The following is a 22679-nucleotide window of genomic DNA, read 5'->3' as shown; positions in this document are numbered from 1 at the left end:
CTCAGCAAGCAGGTTTCACAGGAATTTACATATTCCTTTTTCAGGTCTGATCATCCCAGGAAGTCTGGGAAGTCTGCAGTCCCCAGTGTGGATTGTACCACCCCTTGTTATTGTCACAGGCTTGAGTCGGGCAGAGGGGGCTAAGGCAGCCAGGAGATTTGGATGTCTCACAGGCAGAATGAGGACTCAGACTTTGTCGAAGCTGAGGGGCAAGGGCTGATCACCCCCTTTTCCACAACTCCCAAGTCCTTACCTGGGGCCTCCATGTGATCATGCCTGTCTTAGATGTTCCCCCCCTTGGGGAATCTTACTCATCATTGGATAACTGATCAAGCATTGGGGGCCGGACAAGGAGCAGAAGCTGCGCTCCTGCCAGGGAAATAAGCTTATCTCCTTAGTGTCTTCTGGTCCGGAGGTCTTTCACTCAGCCTTAGCCATGGCGGGTTACAGCTTCCTGAGACCAGGCAGGGTGGACCCCAACACTGTCACAAAGGATAAAATTTCCTTCTTTTTTTATGGCCAAGCAGTATTCTATTGTGTAAATGTCCCATAGCTGCTTTAGCCACTCATCTATTGATGGACACTTGGGCTACTTCCTTATCTTGGCAATTGTAAATAACACTGATGTGAACATAAGATTGCTTACGTTGTTTTGATAAAACAACTATGGGGCATACCATATGATTTTACTTATATGTGGAATCTAATGAACAAATGGAGCTAACAAGCAAAATAGAGACAGAGTCACAGAGAGCAGGCTGACAGCTTGGGGTGGGTAGTTAGGTTGTGGAGGGATCGAGCAAAAAGGAAAAAGGACTCATGGACAATAGTGTGGTGATTGAGGGGTGGTGAGAGGATATAAGTGGGACAAATGGTAATGAAAAAATACAATAAAAAGAAAAAATAAAATATTTAGGAATAAGTCTAAAAAATGTGAAACTGTGCTAAAATTAATAAAATATTAAAGACTCAATATTGTGAATATGTTGATTTTTCCTAAACTGACTAGGGGTTAGGACTGTGAGAATGTGGAGCAAACAGAATTCTCAGATGCTGATTGTAGGAGTGTAAATTTGTACAGTCAGTTTAGAAAACTGGCATTATCTGAAAAGAAACATTATATAGGGCTGAACATAAACATTCCATATAGTTCAGCAATTCCACTCCCCAATATATACCAAAAGGAATGAGTGTATAGAATTACCAAAAGATTATTTCTAATGCCTAAAAAATTGGAAATAATTCAAATATTCATCACTAGTAGAATAGATGAATACTCTGTCTATGCAATGGAATACTAAACATTAACAAGAATGAACAAGCTACAATTTTATGCCACAATATGGGTAAATCTCACAGTATAACATTGATCAAAAAGATACAAATACAAAAAAGTACATGTTTTATGATTCCATGCCTAAGAAGCTCAAAAACAAGTGGAATTAATCCATAATGTTAGATGTCAGGAGACTGGTTACCCCTTGAAAGAGGAAAGGGCAGTGAGTGAAAAAAGGAAGAAAGCAGTATCTGGGTTAATATTCTATTTTTATAAAAAATTTTATATATTTATCTTAGAGACATGGGAAGGGAGGGAGAAAGAGAGGGAGAAACACTTAAATGTGTGAGAGAAACATTGAGCACTTGCCTCTCGTACACACTCCAGGGACTGAGCCCACAAGCCAGGCATGTGTCCTGACTGGGAATCAAACTGGTGACCTTTTGCCTGTGGGACAACACTCAACCAAGTGAACCGTGACAGTTAGGGTCATTATATTTCTTCATCTCTGTGCTAGCTGCACTTATTTGTGCACTTTTCTGTTTCTATGTTATACTTAAAACATGTTTACAGAAAAATAAAACTTTTTGCTTCAAGAAAAAGTACATGTCAATTATACCTCACTCAGCAAACCTATTTTAAAAAGAGTGGATTGGCATAGGGAAATACTTGACTTTGGAACAAGAATGTATTACAAAGTCTGATAAGCAAACATAGAAGAGAAAACTGGAAAGCCAAACAAAGAAAATTGTAAGAAGTAAAACCTTAAGAGAATCCAGAGGTGTCCAACCCTTTGACATCTCTGGACTACACTGGAAAAATTGTCTTGGGCCACACAATAAATATATTGTGACATGTAATCACAAAAAATCTCATAACGTTTTAATAAATTTATGATTTTGTGTTGAGCCACACTCACAGCTGTTCTGGGCTGTATGCAGCCCACAGGCTGCAGGTGGGACAGTCCAGAGGGAAACATAAAAGGGAAAACAATAACTACTAAAATTTGAAGTATATTTTATTGATTATACTATTACAGTTGTCTCTTTTTTCCGCTCCCCTTTATTCCCCTCAGTTCTGAAACCCCCTTTTCCAGCATTGCCCCCCCATCACCCCTTAGTTCATGTCCATGGGTTATACACATAGGTTCTGTGGCTTTGCCATTTCCTATACTATTCTTAACCTCATCCATTTTGTACCTACTACTTAAGCTACTTATTCCCTGTACCTTTTCCCCCTATCCTCCCCTCATCCTCCCCACTGATAACCTTCCATGTAATTTTCATTTCTGTGATTCTGTCCCTGCTCTAGTTGTTTACTTAGTTTGTTTTTATTTATTTTTAAGGTTCAGTTGTTGATAGTTATTTGTTGTCATTTTTACCATTCGTATTTTTTATCTTCTTTTTCTTAGATAAGTCCCTTTAACATTTCAGATAATAAGGGTGTGGTGATGATGAACTCCTTTAACTTGACCTTATTTGGGAAGCACTTTTCTACCCTTCCATTCTAAATAATAATTTTTCTAGGTAAAGTTATCTAGGTTGTAGGTCCTTGCTTTTCATGACTTTGAATACTTCTTACCAGCCCCCTTTTGCCTACAAAATTTCTTTTGAGAAATCAACTGATAAGTCTTACGGGAACTCCTTTGTAAGTAACTGTCTCCTTTTCTCTTGCTGCTTTTAAGATTCTCTCCTTATCTTTAATCTTGGGTAATGAAATGATGATGTGCCTTGGTGTGTTTCTCCCTGGGTCCAACGTCTTTGGGATTCTCTGAGCTTCCTGGACTTCCTGGAAGTCTGTTTCTTTTTTCCAGATTAGGGAAGTTCTCCTTCATTATGTTTTCAAACAGGTTTTTAATTTCTTGCCCTTCCTCTTCTCCTTCTGGCACTCTTACAATTTGGATGTTTGACTGTTTAAAGTTGTCTTGGAGGTTCCTAAGCCTCTCCTCATTTTTGTGAAGTCTTGTTTCTTCATTCTGTTCTGGTTGAATATTTATTTCTTCCTTCTGTTCCAAATCATTGATTCGAGTCCCAGTTTCCTTCCCTTCACTGTTGGTTTCCTGTATATCTTTCTTTATTTCACTTTTCATAGCCTTTACTTCTTCCTTTATTTTGCAACTATACTCAATGATTTCTGTGAGCATCCTGATTACCAGTGTTTTGAACTCTGCATCTGATAAGTTGGCTATGTCCTTGTTGCTTAGTTCTTTTTCTGGAATTATGATCTGTTGTTTCATTTGGGCCATATTTCTTTGTCTTGGTGCAACTGTTACATTTTAAGGGGCAGAGCCTTAGGTATTTGCCAGGGTGAGGCGACCCACTTCACTGCGTTGTGGTGCTGTATGTGGGGGAGGGGTCCTCAAGGGAACAATGCTGCTTGTTTGGCTCTCTCCTGCTTTCAGTCATGTATCCTGCTACCCACAAGTGATTCGGGCCCTTCTGGTACTAATTCCTGGGTGAGTGGCCTTTTGTATGTTCTAGGATCCCATGGGTCCCTCCTATGGACTCTCCTGTGAGGCTGGGAGTTTCTCTTGCTACTGGAACCTCTGCAGATTTTTACAACCAGAGGTATTGAGGCTTTAGTTTCCTACTTTCCTACACTGGAAACCTTGGTTGCATGATCTTTCTTGCTCCCCAGTTGTTCCTCCCAGTCTATCCACACTCGAATGTGGAATGTCCTGATCTGCCAGTTGCCACCTTGCCCACCCAGTCTACCAGCTGCCATCCTGTAGTGTGTCCTTGCTACCCCAGCTTCCCATCACCACCCCTCCTATAACTTAGTAATGTGCATTTAAATTTCCTATATATCCTTTCATGGCTTGATAGTTCATTTCTTCCATCATCCCATTTACCTACTGCAGGACATATTTGTTGCTTCCAATTTTTGATAATTATGAATAAAACTGCTATAAACATCCATGGACAGGCTTTTGTGTGGAAATGTTTTCAATTGATTTCAGCAAACCGAGGAACGTGATTGCTGGATTATATGATAAGAGCATGTTTAATTTTATGAGGTATCACCAAACTGCTTTCCAAATTGACTATATTGTTTTATACTCTTACCAGTAATGTATGAGTGTTCCTGTTGTTCCACATCTTTGTCAGCATTTGGTGTTGTCAGTGTTTTGGATTTTGATTATTCTTATAGGTGTGCAGTTTCTCCTTGTTGTTTTAACTTGCATTTTCCTGATGACATATGATGTGGACCACCTGCTCATATGCTTATTGCCATCCATATTTCTTTGGTGATATGTCTTTTCAGGTCTTTTGCCTATTTTCAAATTCTCTTATTTTTGAGTATAAGAGTTCTTTGCATATTTTGGATATCAGTCCATTAGCTGATGTGTCTTTTGCAATTAATTTTTTCCCAATCTGTGGCTTGTCTTCTTATTCTCTCAACAGCATCTTTTGCAGAGTAGAAGTTTTATTTTTTTTTAATTTTAATTTTTATTTATTTTTAGGGAGGGAAGGGAGGGAGAGAGAGAGGGGGGGGGGAGAGAGAGAAACATCAATGTGTGGTTGCTGGGGGTTATGGCCTGCAACCCAGGAATGTACCCTGGCTGGGAATCGAACCTGGGACACTTTGGTTCCCAGCCCGCGCTCAATCCACTGAGCTATGCCAGCCAGGGCCAGAGTAGAAGTTTTAAAAATAATTTTCAGTTATAGTTGACATACAGTATTATATTAGTTTTAGTTGTACAGCACAGTGATTAGACATTTATATACCTTATGATAAGTTATCATTCTGGGGTGGTAAACTTATCATTCTGATAAGTTTAATACCAACCTGACACAATAGTTATTGCAATAGTATTGACTATATTTACTATGTTGTAATTTACATCCCCATGGCTATTTTTATAACTGCCAATTTATAGAAGTTTTGAATTACAGTAAAGTATATCTTATAAATTCTTTTGGTTATGGATCATGGCTTTTGTGTTGTGTCTAAAAAGTAATCACCATTCCCAAATCATCTAGTTTTTCCCTATGCTTTCTTCTAGGAGATTTAGAGTTTTACATTTTATATTTAGGTCTGTAATCCATTCTGAGCTAATTTTTGTAAAGGGTATAAGATTTTTGTTTAGATTTATTTTTGTGTGAATTTCCAGTTGTTCCAGCACCATTTGTTGAAAAGACAACCTTTCTTCCATTAAATTGCCTTTGCTGCTTTGTTAAAGATTAGTCGACTTTGTTTATGTGGGTCTGTTTCTGGGCTGTATATTTTGTTCCATTGACCTACTTGTCTGTTCTTTTGCTAATAATACCATACTCCCTTGATTACTGTATCTTTATAGTAAGTCTTGATGTTGGATAGCTTCAGTCTTCTGATTTTGTTCTTTTCCTTCAGTATTGAATTGGTTATTCTGGGTCTTCTGCTTCTATATTTAAAATTTACAATCAGTTTGTCAATATCCACAAAATACCTTGCTGGGATTTGGGGGGATTTGTTGAGTCTGTAGACCAAGCTGGGGAGAACTGACTTCTTGATAATATTGTCTTCCTATTCATGCACATGAAATATCTCCCCATTTATTTAGTTTTTCTTCGCTATCTTTGATCCTAGTTTTCCTATATAGATCATGTATTTTGTTATATTTACACCTAAGTATTTCATCTTTTTGAGTGCTAATGTAAATAGTAATGTGTTTTTATTTCAAAATCTAGTTGTTCATTGCTGGTATATAGGAATGTGATTGACTTTTGTCTATTAAACTTATATTCTGCAACTTTGCTATAATTGCTTATTAATTCTGTGGGTATTTTTGTGGACTCTTTTGACTAATGCTGTCAAAAGATTTCTATATTATTCATCTTATAATGGAAGTTTATACTTTTTGACCAACATCTCCCCAATTCCCCCACCCCCAACCACTGGCAATGATCATTCTACGCTGTGTGTGTTTTTTAAAATGAGTTTTGCTTTTCTAGATTCCACATTTAAGTGATATCATACAGTACTTGTCATTCTCTGGCTGACTTATCTCATTTAGCATAATGCCCTTAAAGTTTATCCATGTTGTTGCAAGTGTCATGATTTCCTTTTTTTCTCATGGCTGAATAATATTCCATTGTATACATAAACCACATCTTTATTCATCCATTGATAAGTGCTTAAGTTATTTCCATATCTTGGCTATTATGAATAATGTAATAACCACGACAGTGTAAATATATATTTGATATTTATTTTTTTCATTTGGATATGTACCCAGAACTTGGATTTCTTGATCATGTGGCAGCTCTATTTCTAATTTTTGAGGAACCTCCACATTGATTTCTATAGTGGCTGCACTAATTTACATTTCCACCAACAGTGTAGAAGGGATTCTCTTTTTCCCACAACCTTTTAAACACTTGTTGTCTTGTCTTTGACGACAGCCATTCTAGCAGGTATGAGGTGATATTTCATTGTGGTTTCAATTTGTATTTCCTTCATGATTAATGATGTTGAACACCTTTTCATGTACCTGTTGGTCATTTGTATGTCTTCTTTGGGAAGAAGACATTCTCTGCCTGTTATTTTTATTTTTAAAATTTATTTATTGATTTTTACAGAGAGAGAGAGAGACAGACAGACAGACATCAATTAGCGTTCCACTTATTTATGCATTCATTGCTTCATTCTTGTATATATCCTGACTGGGAATTGAACTCACAACCTTGTTGTATCAGGGCAATGTTCTAACCAACTGAACTACCCAACCAGGGCCTCTGTCCATTTTTAAATCAGTTTTTGTTGTTGTTGTTATTGAGTTGTATGGATTCTTTATGTATTTTGGATATTAACCTCTTATCAGTATAGGGTTTACAAATAGCTTTTATTTCATAGATTGCCTTTTTATTTTGTTGATGTCTTCTTTTACTGTATGTAGAAGCATTCTGGTTTGATATATTCCTACTTGTTTATTTTTGCTTTTGTTGCTTGTACTTTTGGTGTCAAATCCAAAAAAAAAAAAAATCATTGCCATGACTAAGGTTGAGAAGCTTAAGCTTTTTTCCTTTGTTTTCTTCTTGGAGTTTTATGGCTTCAGGTCTTATGTTTAAGTCTTTAATCCATTTCAAATTAGTTTTTGTGAGTAGTGTTAGATAGTCATTAGTAGAACAATTTCATTGTTCTGCTCATGGTTATCTAATTTTACTAATAACATTTCTTGAAGAGACTGTCCTTTCTCCATTGACTATTCTTGGCTCCCTTGTCAAATATTAGTTGGTCATATATGTAGGGGTTTATTCCTGGCTTGTCTATGCCACTCAGGTGGTTTATTTACCTGTGTTTTTGCTAGTAACATACTATTTTAATTACTGTAGTGTTGTAATATAGTTTGAAATCAGGAAGTGTGATGCCTCCAGTTTTCTTCTTCTTTCTCATGGTTGCTTTGGCTGTTTGGGGTCTTTTGTAGTTTTATGGAAGTTTAGGATTGTTTTTCCTATTTCTGCAAAAGATGTTATTGGGATTTTGATAAGGATTATCTTAAATGTATGAATGGCTGGGAGTAGTGTGGACATTTTAATATTATTAATTCTTTTGATGTATAAATTTGGGATATCTTTCCATTGGTTTGTGTCTTCTTCAATTTCTTTTATCCAAAGTCTTATACACTTTCTTGGTTAAATTTATTTCTAAGCATTTTATTGTTTTTGATACTATAGTGAAGGAAATTGTTCTCTTAAAAACTTTCAGGTATTTCATTGCTCATGTATAGAAATGCAACTGACTTCTGTTGTTGATGTTATATCCTGCAACTTTACTAAATTTACTGATTAATTTCAGAATTTTTGATTGAGTCTTTAGGGTTTTCTATATATAGGATCTTATCATTTTCAGATAAAAGTAATTTTGCTTTTTCTTTTCTGATTTGGATACCATTTATTTTTTGTCTTGCATAATTGCTCTAGCTAGGACTTCCAGTACCATGTTGAATAAGAATAATAATGGAGTGGAAGATGGTGGCGTGGTAGGTGGGAGTTGAGCCCAGTTCTCCTGTGCCCAGCTGGAACACCTGAAGGCAAAACAACTGCAGAAGACATTGAAAAACAGACAGTGAAGGGAGTGCACTGGGACAGTAAGGTCCCTGGGATCTGTGCCAGGACCAAGGCTGCTGTGCCTCTGGTCTGGTGCCTGCTGCAGGATAGGGGGAGTAGAGTTAGGGCACCAGCTCCCTCCCTTACCAGCGCAGGGAGGGCAGCCCAGCACCAGGAGGGACCTGGGTGCTGGAAGTTGCTGGGGGAATTAGAGATGAAGTGGAAGACACACAGAGGTGGTAAACATCTGCTGGAGCTGTGGGCACTGGAACCAGAGAAACTGGGGTGCCAGGTGACATCTGGAGAAGGGAGGAGTTGGGCTCTGTCGGACCCTGGCTTGGTTGGTCTCTGGACTGGTTGAAAAGTGTGGCTATGTGAAAAGCTGTGCACTTATTAAGAATAGTGGGCAGCTGCTTTGTAAGGAACTCTCAGCAGTGGCTAGCACACCCTGAGGGTGATTTCAGTTGTGTGTACCCAGAGTGAGTGGTGGAGGGGAACCATGCACCCTGCCTGGATGGCACTGTGTGCCCAGAGACAGTAGCTGAGCTGAACTGTACACCTGGTTGTCTCACACTGTGCACACCCAGAATGAGTGGCTGGGGGGAACTGTTTGCCCCACTAGTCTCACACTGTGTGCCTGGAGACAGTAGCAGAGGGAAACCGTGCACCCCACTTGTACTGGACTCTGCGCCAGAGATTGACTCACACTGTGAGCAGCTGAGTGGCTGATCTGGTCTGGCAGCTCACAGAAGAACTGGGCCAGAGGCCAGGAAACTGTGACTATTGTGACCCAAACCTGGTCCTGATCCTTTCAGAACCAAAGGAAGGGAGAAAAGTGAAGCCCAGCTCCCTCTTCCTGTGGCATCTAGGAACACCAGCAGAACTCACTGAGCAGGTTTAAAGTCAGCAAGGGGCATATTATTATCTTTTTTTTCTTTTTGGATCCTCTCTCTTACCCGCCCTTTTTTCTTCCTCCAAATAAGATGATAAGACACAGAGTTACAAAGGGTCCAGGGACAGATCGAAAGGGGGAGCACAAGGCTAACCCCCAAAACTGAAAAACTGAGACAAATGTCACTTTGCTATCCCACAGAGCTGGCATTTTATTGTGTATGTGCATTCTTATTATCTTGCAATTATTTTTTACCACTTTTATTTTATTAGTTTTTTAATTTCTCTTCCTTATGTTAGTTTTCCTTATTTTATTTCCCTTTAATTGCATCACTTGACTGGTTTTCCTTACTCTCTGCATTGTATTTTAATTTTCCTTCTTTCACTTCACCCATGTTCCAATAACACACAAGTCTTGACTGGGTACTTTCTATTCTGGTTATCCAAATCTTATATTTCTTGTCATATTATTGTTGTTCCAATACTATTGTAAATATTTGTTGTTCCATACAATTGTACATACTACACAGCAACCCTCCATGATCTTAGCCCACTTTACTTTAATCCTGCTTTATTATTGTTGTGGGTAACTCTATTCTCTCTCACACTACATCTACTTTCTATATTTTAATCTCATTATATCTCATCATCTAACCTTGCACAAGCACCCTGTTTTCTGGATTCAACTCACAATCCTCCACCCCCCTAACAAGAGTCTTATCTCTCACCTTTTATAAAAAGTGGCTATTTGGGTGAAATATCACAGTTAATGCTATACTTATCCAAAGAATCTCCTATCTCTTCTCTACTCACTGGTACTTTAAATCCCATAAAATACTCTCCTGTTGTCTTAATCCATTTTGCCTATCCCCTGCCACTGATCACATACAAGAATAAGTGGGAGCTACGAACATCAGCATACCTTCTGGAGAAGAAAAACCACCAATAAAGGAACCACCAAAAGGTACAAACCCAAGTACAACAGGAGAGCCCACACAAACAGAAGAAAGGGCAAACCTAGAACATCCAGTCAAGGAGATCAGATACCACACCACTGAACCTCATAGACTTCCTACCATAGAAGTTCACCCTACCAAGACAACTAACAAAGTGAAACATCAGGAAGCACAGAAACAAATAAAAAGAGTCACCTAAAATGGGGAGACAAAAAAAGAACATGCAATCAAAAGGAATGGAAGACTCCCCACTAAAAGAGCTAAATGAAATGGACGTAAGCAAACTATCAGATATAGAATTCAAATTAATGGTTATAAAGATGCTCAAGGAGCTCACAGACAACTACAAGGAATTGAATGAGAACTACATCAGCATGAAAAAGGAAATAGAAACTATAAACAAAAACCAGAAAGAAATGAACAATAAAATCTCAAAAATAAAAAACACATTAGGAAGAATTACAAGCAGGCTGGATGAAGCAGAGGATGGAATCAGCAAGTTGGAGGACCTGGGAAAAATACTCCCAGGCAGAGCAAGAAAGAGAAAAGAGACTCAGAAAGAATGAACAGGGGGTAAGGGAGCTGCAAGAGAACATGAGATGTAACAATATCCATATAATAGGGATACCAGAAGAAGAAGAAGAGCAAAGGCAAGGGATAGAAAATCTGTTCAAAAAAGTAATGATGGAAAACTTTGTTATTTTGATGAGAGAAAAAGTTCCACAAACCCAGGAAACACAGAGAGTCCCAGTCAAGAGGAACCCAAAGAGGCCCACTTCAAGATACATCATGATTAAAATGGCAAATTTGCGAAACAAAGAGAGAATCTTAAAGGCAGAAGGGGAGAAACAGGAAGTAACATACAAGGGAACACAAATAAGGCTAGCAGCTGATTTCTTAATGGAAGCACTCTAAGCCAGAAGAGAATAGCAAGAAATATTCCAAGTAATGAAAGCCAGAGGCCTGCAACCAAGATTACTGTACCCAGAAAGGCTCTCAATTAAAATGAAAAGTAAAATAAGGAGCTTCCCAGACAAAAGAAGTCTAAAAGAATACACCTCCACCAAACCAGCTCTGCAAGAGACACTAAAGGGACTGCTTTAAGGAAAGGAAGGAAAAGAGAGAGAGAGAGAGAAACACAGGCACAAAAATGGCAATGAACAAGTACCTATAGATAACAACCTTAAATGTAAGTGGATTAAATGCTCCAATCAAAAGACATAGACTAGCCAAATGGATAAGAAAGCATGACCCACACATATGCTGGCTATAAGACACCCATCTCAGAACAAAGACCTACACAGACTGAAAGTGAAGGGCAAATATTCCAAGCAAATGGACAGGGAAAAAAAGCCAGGGTAGCAATACTCATATCAGATAAAATAGACTTCAAGGAAAGGGCCATAAAAAGAGACCCAGAAGGTCACTTCATAATACTCAAGGGAAGAATCCATCAAGACATAAACATTATAAATATATATGCACCAAACATAGGAATACCCAAATAAATAAAGAAAATCTTGGAGTACTTCAAGAAAGGTATTGATAACAACACAATTATAGTAGGGGATTTTTACACCCCACTGTCAAAAATGGATAGATCTTCCAAAAATAAATATCAACAAAGATATTGTGGAATTCAATAAAGTCCTAGAGTCAAAAGTACTTAACTGACACACACACACACACACACACACACATATCCTTTCATCCCAAAGAAGCAAAATACACATTCTTTTCAAATGCACATGGAACATTTTCAAAGATAGACCATATGATAGGACACAAAACAAGCCTCAACAAATTCAAGAAAATTGAAATCATATCAAGCATTTTCTTGAACTACAAGGGACTGAAACTAGAAACCAACCTCATGGAAAAATCCCCCAAACACTCAAGCTCATGGAGATTGAATAGCATGCTATTAAACAATGCATGAGTGAAGAATGAGATCAAGGAGGAAACAAAAAAGTTCCTGGAAACAAATGAAAATGAACTCACAACAACCCCAAACTTATGGGACACAGCAAAGGCAGCCCTGAGAGGGAAGTTCATAGCTATACAGGACTATCTAAAAAAAAAAAAAAAAGAAACATTTCAAATAAACAACATAATTGTATGCCTACAAGAACTCCAGGAACAACAACAAAGACAGCCAAGATCAAGTAGAAGGAAGGAAATAACCAAGACCAGAGCGGAATTAAACATCATAGAGACTAAAAGCACAATTCTAAGGATCAATAAATCCAGAAGCTGGTTCTTTGAAAAGATAAACAAAATTGACAAGCCTTTAAGAAGGCTCATCAAGAAAAAAAGAGAGGACCCAAATAAACACAATCCGAAATGAAAGAGGGGAGATTACAATTTATACCACAGAAATACACAGGATTGTAAGAAATTACTACAAACAAATATATGCCAATAAATTAAAAAACCTAGGTGAAATGGACACATTTCTAGAAAAATATAATCTTCCAAAACGCAGTGGAAAAGAAGCAGAAAGCCTGAATAAACCAGTAACACCTGGTGAAATTGAAGCAGTAATCAAAAAATTCCTGACACACAAAAGCCCTGGACCAGGTGGTTTCACAGCAGAATTCTACAAAGCATTTAAGGAAGAGCCAGCCCCAATTCTTCACAGACAATTCCAAAAAAATCCAAGAATATAGAAGACTCCCAAACTCTTTTAATGAAGCCAGCATCATCTTAATTTCAAAACCAGATAAAGACACAACAAAGAAAGAAAACTTCAGGCCAATATTGCTGATAAACATAGATGCTAAAATCCTTAACAAAATATTGGCAAACTGCATCCAGCAATACCTTAAAAAGATCATACACCATGACCAGGTGGGATTCATCCCAGGGATACAAGGATGGCACAATATTCACAAGTCAATAAACATATTACATCACATAAACGAAAGGAAAGATAAAAATTGCATGATCATATCAATAGATGTGGAAAAAGTATTTGATAAGGTACAGCACCCATTTATGATAAAAACACTCAGCAAAGTGGGAATAGAGGTAGCATTTTTCAACATAATAAAGGCCATATATGAGAGACCTACAACCAACATCATACTCAATGGGCAAAAACTAAAAGCTTCACACTAAGATCAGGAACAAGACAAGGTTGTCTAATTTCACCACTTCTATTCAACATAGTATTGGAAGTCCTAGCCACAGCAATCAGACAAGAAAAAGAAATAAAAGTTCAGAAACAGAAATCAGGAAAAAATCCTGTCTGACATAGCAACAAGAAAAATAAAATACCTAGGAATAAACCTAACAAAAGAGGTAAAAACTTGTACTCAGAAAACTACACAATGCTGAAGAAAGAAATCAAGGAAGACACAAACAAATGGAAACATATACCATGATCATGGATTGGAAGAACTAACATCATCAAAATGTCCATACTACCCAAAGCGATTTACGGATTCAATGCAATACCTATTAAAGTACCAATGGCATACTTCACAGATATAGAACAAACACTTCAAAAATATATATAGAACCATAAATGACCCTGAATAGCTGCAGCAATTTTGAGAAAGAAGAACAAAGTAGGAGGAATCACAATACCTGATATCAAAATGTATTACAAGGCCACTGTGACAAAACAGCCTGGTACTGGCATAAAAATAGACACATGGACCAATGGAACAGAACAGAGAGCCCAGAAATAAACCTAAGTCTCTATGGTCAATTAATATTTGACAAAGGGTCCAGCACCATAAAATGGAGCAAAAATAGCCTCTTCAACAAATGGTGTTGGGAGAGCTGGACAGCTACATGCAAAAAAATGAAATTCCAGTTACGCCATACAGAAAAATAAATTCAAGATGGATAAAAGATTTACATATAAGCCATGACACCATTAAAGTCCTAGAAGAGAACATAGGCAGGAAAATTTCTGGTATTTTATGCAGCAATATTTTCACTGATATGTCCCCTAGAGGAAGGGACATAAAGGAAAGAATAAACAAATGGGATCTCATCAAAATAAAAAGCTTCTGCATGGCTAAAGAAAACAGCATTAAAATGAAAAGAGAACCAACTATATGGGAAAAACATATTTGCCAATGATACCTCAGACAAGGGTTTTATCTCCAAAGTATATATAGAACTTATAAGACTCCACTTGAAGAAGGCAAGCAGAACAATTAAAAAATGGGCAAAGGACTTGAACAGATACTTTTCCAAGGAGGACATGGAGATGGCCCAGAGACATATGAAAGGATGCTCAGTATAGCTAGCCATCACAGAAATGCAAATTAAAACCACAACGAGATACCACTTCACACTGGTCAGAATGGCCAACATAAATCAACAAATAACAAATGTTGGATAGGTTGTGGAGGAAAGGGAACCCTACTGCACTGTTGGTGGGATTGCAGACTGGTGCAACCACAATGGAAAACAGTATGAAATTTCCTCAGAACACTGAAAATGGAACTGTTTTTTGACCCAGCAATTCCACTGCTGGGATTATACCTTAAGAACCCTGAAACACTAATCCAAAAGAACCTATGCACCCCAATGCTCATAGCAACACAATTTATAATAGCCAAGTGCTGGAAGCAACCTGAGTGCCCATCAGTAAGTGAATAGGTCAAAAAACTATGGTACATTTACACAATGGAATGCTACAGAGCAGAAAGAAAGAAGTTCCCTTTGTGACAGCATGGATGGAACTGAAGAGCATTATGCTAAGTGAAATAAGCCAGGTGTTGAAAGACAAATACCATATGATCTCACCATTAACAGGAACCTAATCAACAAAAGGAAGAAGCAAACAAAGTATAGCTAAAGACATTGAAATTGAGAAGAGGCTGACAGTGATCAGAGGGTAGAGGGGAGGGGATAATGGGGGGAAAGGGTGAAAGGTTTACAGGAACAATTATAAAGGATATATAGACAATAACAAAGGTGGGGTGGAAATGGGGAGGACTTCAAGAAAGATATGGACAGCAACACAATTATTGTGGGGGATTTTAACACCCCACTATCAAAAATGGACAGATCTTCCAAACAAAATATCAACAAAGATATTGTGGCATTGAACAATACCCTAGACGAAATGGGCTTTACTGATATTTACAGAACCCTCCATCCCAAAGAAGCTAAGTACACATTTTTTTCAAATGTACATGGAACATTTTCAAAGATTGACCACATGATAGGATCAAAACAAGCCTCAACAAGTTCAAAAAAATTGAAATCATAACAAGCAATTTCTCGGATCACAAGGGACTGAAACTAGAAAACAACCCCAAGGAAAAAAACCCAAAACACTCAAACTCATGGAGACTAAACAGCAAGCTATTAAACAATGAATGGGTCAAGAATGATATTAGGGGAGAAATCAAACGGTTTTTGGAAACAAATGAAAATGAACTCACAACAACCCAAAACTTATGGGACACAGCCAAGGCAGTCCTGAGAGGGAAGTTCATAGCGATACAGGCCCACCTAAAAAAGTTAGAAACATTTCAAACAAACAACCTAACCCTACGTCTACAAGAACTTGAGGAACAACAACAAAGACAGCCCAGAGCAAGTAGAAGGAAGGAAATAACCAAGATCAGAGCAGAATTAAATGACATAGAGACTAAAAGCACAATTCTAAAGATCAATGAATCCAAGAGTTGGTTCTTTGAAAAGATGAACAAAATCAACAAGCCTTTAAGCAGACTCATCAAGAAAAAAAGAGAGAAAACCCAAATAAACACAATCAGAAATGAAAGAGGAGAGATTATAACAGATACCACAGAAATACAAAGGATTGTAACAAATTACTACAAAGAGCTGTATGCCAAGAAATTTGAAAACCTAGATGAAATGGACAAATTTCTAGAAAAATATAATCTTCCAAAACTCAATAAAATGGAAGCAGAAAGCCTGAACATACCAATAACAGCAAAAGAAATTGAAGCAGTAATCAAAAAACTCCCAACACACAAAAGCCCTGGACCAGATGGTTTCACAGGAGAATTCTACAAAGCATTTAAGGAAGAACTAACACCTATCCTTCACAGACTATTTCAAAAAATCCAAAAAGATGGGAGACTCCCAAACTCTTTTTATGAGGCCAACATCATCTTAATTCCAAAACCAGATAAAGACACAACAAAGAAAGAAAACTACAGGCCAATATCGCTGATGAACATTGACGCTGAAATCCTCAGCAAGATACTGGCAAACCGCATCTAACAGTACATTAAGAAGATCATACACCATGACCAAGTGGGATTCATTCCAGGAATGCAAGGATGGTACAATATTTGCAAATCAGTAAATGTAATACATCACATAAACGAAAGCAAAGACAAAAACCACATGATTATATCAATAGATGCAGAAAAAGCATTTGATAAGGTACAGCACCCATTTATGATAAAAACACTCAGTAAGGTGGGAATAGAGGGTGCATTTCTCAACATAATAAAGGCCATATATGAGAAACCTACAGCCAACATTATACTCAATGGGCAAAAATTAAAATCTTTTCCAGTAAGAACAGGAACAAGACAAGGATGTCCACTTTCACCACTTCTATTCAATATAGTACTGGAAGTTCTAGCCACAGCAATCAGACAAGAAAAAGAAATAAAAGGAATCCAAATCGGAAAGGAGGAAACAAAACTGTCACTGTTCGCAGATGACATGATAGTGTACATAGAAAATCCTATAGACTCCACCAAAAAACTGCTTGACCTAATAAATGAATTTGGCAAAACAGCAGGATACAAAGTCAATATCCAGAAATCAAAGGCATTTCTGTACACCAACAATGAAACAGCAGAAGGAGAAATCAAGAAAAAAAATCCCATTTGAAATAGCAAAAAGAAAAATAAAATACCTAGGAATAAACCTAACCAAAGAGGTAAAAGAGCTGTATTCAGAAAACTACATAACACTGAGGAGAGAAATCAAGGAAGACACAAACAAATGGAAACATATACCGTGTTCATGGATTGGAAGAATTAATATCATCAAAATGTCCATACTACCCAAAGCAATTTACACATTCAATGCAATACCTATTAAAGTACCAATGGTATATTTCACAGACATAGAACAAACACTTCAACAATTTATATGGAACCATAAATGACCCCGAATAGCTGCTGCAATTTTGAGAAAGAAGAGTAAAGTAGGAGGGATCACAATACCTGACACTGAACTACACTACAAGGCCACTGTAATCAAAACTGCCTGGTACTGGCATAAAAACAGGCACATAGACCAATGGAACAGAACAGAGACCCCAGAAATAAACCCAAGCCTCTATGGTCAATTAATATTTGACAAAGGAAGCAGCAACATAAAATGGAATAAAAATAGCCTCTTCAACAAATGGTGTTGGGAGAACTGGACAGCTATGTGCAAAAAAATGAAACTCGAGCACCAACTTACACCTTATACAAAAATAGATTCAAGGTGGATAAAAGACTTAAATATAAAGCGTGACACCATTAAAGTCCTAGAAGAGAACGTAGGTAGGAAAATCTCAGATATTTCACACAGAAACTTTTTCACTGACTTGTCTCCTAGAGCAAGGGACATAAAGGAAAGAATAAACAAATGGGACCTCATCAAAATTAAAAGCTTTTGCACAGCTAAGGAAAACAGTATCAAAATAAAAACAGAACCAACTATATGGGAAAACATATTTGCCAATGATACCTCCGACAAGGGTTTAATCTCAAAAATATGTAAAGAACTTACACGGCTCCACTCTAAGAAGACAAGTAACCCAATTAAAAAATGGGCAAAGGACTTGAACAGACACTTCTCCAAGGAGGACATACAGAAAATCCAAAGACACATGAAGCGATGCTCAATATCGCTAGCCATCAGAGAGATGCAGATTAAAACCACAATGAGATACCACTTCACACCAGTCAGAATGGCCATCATAAACAAAGCAACAAACAACAAGTGTTGGAGAGGCTGTGGAGAAAGGGGGTCCCTAGTGCACTGTTGGTAGGACTGCAGACTGGTACAACCACTATGGAAAGCAGTATGGAACTTCCTCAGAAAACTAAAAATGGATCTGCCTTTTGACCCAGCAATTCCACTGCTGGGACTCTAGCCTAAGAATACTAAAACACCAATTCAAAAGAACCTATGCATCCCAATGTTCATAGCAGCACAATTTACAATAGCTAGGTGCTGGAAGCAACCTAGATGCCCATCAGTAAATGAATGGATCAAAAAACTATGGCACATTTACACAATGGAATTCTATGCAGCAGAAAGAAAGAAGGAGCTCCTACCCTTTGCAGCAGCATGGATGGAGCTAGAAAGCATTATGCTAAGTGAAACAAGCCAGACAGTGAAAGACAAATACCACATGATATCACCTTTAACAGGAATGTAAACAACAAAACAAAACAAAACAAAACTAGCAAAATATAACCAAAGACACTGAAATAGAGGATAGTCTGACAGTGACTAGAGGGGAGAGAAGAGGGAATTTCAGGGGGGAATGGGTAGGGTTTACAGGAACAAATTCGGAGGACACACGGACAAAAACTAGGGGTGGGGGGTAATGGGAGGGAAGGGGGGAGGGTTGGGTGGGTGGGCTGGAATGGGAGTAGGGGGGAGAAAACTGTACTTGAACAGTGATTAAAAAAAAGGATATATAGACAATAACAAAGGTGGGGTGGAAATGGGGGAGGGAGGTGGGAGGGCTAAGGTGGAGGAGAGTGGTGGAGGGAAAGGTAGAGAGAAAGAAAAATAAATAAATAAAAAGAGAAAGAAAGGAGAATAATAGTAGGTACCCTTGTGTTGTTTCTGATGTTAAAGCAAAAGCTTCAACCTTTCACTGTTGAGTTTGCTGTTAGCTGTTTTTGTCATATATGGACTTTATTATGTTGCAGTGTGTGCCTTCTATACCCAGTTTGTTGAGGGTTTTTATCATGAAAGGATGTTGTATTTTGTCAAGTGCTTTTGCATCTATTTAGATGATGATATGATTTTTATCTTTCATTCTGTTAATATGGTATATAAGATTTTTTGATATCATATGTTGAACCATCTTTGATCCCAGAAATAAATCCCATTTGATTATAGTGTATGACCCTTTTAGTGTGCTGTGGTATTTATTTTGATCAATATTTTGTTGAGAATTTTTTATATCTATATATTTTCAGGGATATTGGTCTATAATTTCCTTTTGTAGTAGTGTTTTTTATCTGGCTCTAGTATCAGGCTGATGCTAATTTTGTATAAGGAGTTTCAAAATATTTTCAATATTTTGGAAAAGTTTGGGAAGAATTAGTTTTAATTCTTCCTTAAACATTTGGTACAGTTCAATAGTAAAGCCATCTGGTCTTGAGCTTTGATGTGTTAGGATGTTTCTTTTTTAACAAATATCTTTTATTCTTTTATTGTTGTTCAAGTACAGTTGTCTTGATTTCCATCCCCCCATGCTCCTCCTGGGGGACCCCTCCCTACCTCCCACCCTTAAACCTGTCCCCTTTGCCTTTGTGTGGGAGGTTTCTTAATCTGATCAATCTTCTTACTCATTATTAGTCTGTTTAGGCTGGTTTTCTCTTCATGATTTAGTCTTGATAAGTTGTGTGTTTCTAGGAATTTATCCATTTCTTCTAGGTTATCAAATTTGTTGATATGTACAGGGTAGGGCAATAGTAGGTGTACAATTGTGAGTGCATGAAACACAGAGTTTATTCTTGTATTAATATTTATTAATGGTTGTATTATTTTCCATATAGACAACTGTAAACCCACTTTTGCCCCACCCTGTAATTGTTCATTATGGTCTGTTATGATCCTATATATTTCTGTGGTGTTAGTCATAATGTATCTTCTCTCATTTCTGATTTTATTATTTATATATTCTTTTAAATTTTTATTTATTTTTTATTGTTTTTCAAGTACAGCTATATTATTTGAATATTCCTTCCTCTTAGTTAACATAGCTAAAGGTTTGTCAATTTGATCTTTTCAAAACAGTGTTGTTATTTTCTATTAGTTTTGTTATTTCTATTATTTTTCTGGTCTATTTCACTTATTTATGTTCTTATTTTTGTTTACTTCATTCCAGTAAACTTTGAATTAATTTATTTTTCTTTTTCTAATTCCTTATGATGTAAAATTATGTTTCTTATTTGAGACATTTCTTTTTTTTTAACATATGCATTTATTGCTATAAATGTTCCTCCAAGAATTACTTTTGCAGCATAGATTGTGGTGTGTTGTGTTTCCATTTTCATTAGTTTTAAGGTATATTTTGATTTTTCCTTTTGATATTTTGTCTTTTTGTTTGTTCAGGGTTGTTTTGTTTAGTTTCCACATATTTGTAAATTTATTTATTTATTATTACCTTGACAGTCCTGTGAAGTACTGGCTAAGTATCCTCTAGAATGTCCTCATTATGAGTTTGCCTGATGTTTTTCTCATAACTAGACTAGAGTTATGCTTTTTTTCTTTTGAAAGAGTACTAGAAAGGTGAAGTGCCTTTTTTAATCCCATCATATCAGAGGGTAAATGTTACCTACTTGATATTACTGGTGATGTTAACTTCTATTACTTATTTAATGTAGTGTTTGCCAGGTTTCTCCATAGTAAAAATATTATTTATTGCCTGTCTTCACAATTAGAATGTAAGATCTACGAGAGTAGAGAATATATATTTTGTTTACTGTTATATCCACAGTGTTTAGAGCAGAGCATGGCCCACAGACACTCGGTAAATATTTGTTGAATGAGTTAGTGAGTAAACTGAAGGATGAATTTTATGATCTTTAGCTTCCCATTCTACTCTGCGCTTTGAAAATTTGTTCTGGTCTTGCCCAACCGTTTCTACCAGGCAGTGGACAACCAGCTCTACTTCATCTACCGGAGCATGGTGCTTTCCTTCTTTGAAAGCTACACTGGGGTGCGGATATTTCCATATGGAGACTTGACAAAAAGTAAAGAAAATATATTTAGCAAATAATAAATGCATAATTGACTAGATTGTTGCCATTTTTGGCAGAGTGCTCTTGTACATGTGCACTATGTGCTGAAAGATGGGTTAAAGTGGCTTTTGTTGTATGGCTGTTACTTTTCTCAGCATAGAGGGATCTATGTCAAGGTGTCAGATTTAACAAGAAGGAGATGAGAAAGAAGCTGCAGAGCTACATGAGCACAGGAACTTCAATGTATCTTGTGATTTTTCCAGAGGGAACAAGGTATAATCTGTAACTAACAAAAGTCATTTTAGCTAGCCAAATATTTGCTACTCAGGAAGGCCTGGCAATATTAAAACACATGCTGACACCAAGAGTACAGGCCACTCATGTTAATTTTAACTGTATGAAGACTATTTAGATGCAATTTGTCATGTTACATTGGAGTTTGAAGGGACTGTGGATGATAAACGGCAGTAGAAAGAAGCTCCATCCATGGTTGAATTTCTCTGGAAAGAAAGTCTAAAAATTCATATTCACATTGATTGTATAAATGAAAAAGATATCCTAGAACAAGTACATTTGAGAATATGGTTTCACAAACAGTTTGAAATAAAAGATAAGTTGCTTATAGAATTCTCTGATTCATTGGATCCAGAAAGAAGAAACAAATTTCCTGGGAAAAGTATTCAGTCTAAACTAAATCTCAAGAAGACATTGCCATCATTGTTGATTTTAAGTGGTCTGACTGCAGACCTGCTCATGACCAAGGTTGGGAGGAAGCTCTACATGAAAACGTGGGTCTATGGAACACTAACTGAGTGCTTGTGGGTTAGTATTAAAGTGAAAAATAGTCTCCAGGCAGTGGGATATGCCACAATGTTATGGGTGGCTGAAAATTACATCACATTGTTTCCTGAATTTAGTAATAAGTGTAAATAAAACCTTGTTGATTGAACATTGGATAAAATAGAATTTCTGGCTAATGTCAGAGTTGGTCTGGACAGACTGACAAAAAATTTGTTCTGACCTTACTTGTGATTGTTAACAGCAACTGTATTAGGGTATATAGTCTATATGTATGAAATCTAGTACAATGGCTGCCACCAATTACTCAATATGTATGGGCATTGGCACACGTTGGTTGACAGGTAACTTACTTGTCAGAGAAAAACAAATACCATATGGTTTCACTCAAATGTGGAATCTAATGAACAAAGTGAACTAACAAGCAAAAGAGAGACAGACTCCTAGATGGAGAATAGATGACAGCTATCTATCTATCCATCTATAGGAGGCAGGAGGTTAGGAAGTGGAGGGATTGAGCAAAAAGGAGAAAGGACTCATGGACATAGACGTACGGTGATTTCTGGGGGGAGGGAGGTATAAGGGACTAAATGGTAATGGAAAAAATACAATAAAGATTAAATAAAAAGGATTGTATTTAATTTTTTTGAAAAGCCAGGACAAGATTATCTAGGCCAATTTTGTTCAGATTGGGAGTTTGCATACAGTATTTGAATGAGGTTAGGTTTTAATAAGACCTAGATTTTCAAACCTTATTTCTACCACATGTTAGCATTGCATTTCTGGGCAA

General features: G+C 37.1%; 1 pseudogene; it reads left to right on the top strand.

Annotated features, from left to right (window-relative positions):
* The first annotated feature begins 20982 nt into the window (after positions 1-20982).
* On the top strand, positions 20983-22024 carry LOC114507980 (annotated as a pseudogene).
* The last annotated feature ends 655 nt before the right edge of the window (positions 22025-22679 follow it).

Source organism: Phyllostomus discolor, chromosome 10 (assembly GCF_004126475.2).
Source record: "Phyllostomus discolor isolate MPI-MPIP mPhyDis1 chromosome 10, mPhyDis1.pri.v3, whole genome shotgun sequence".
Classification (NCBI taxonomy): domain Eukaryota; kingdom Metazoa; phylum Chordata; class Mammalia; order Chiroptera; family Phyllostomidae; genus Phyllostomus; species Phyllostomus discolor.
The sequence above is the reverse complement of the archived record's forward strand: the minus strand, read 5'-3'. Positions and strand labels throughout refer to the sequence as shown.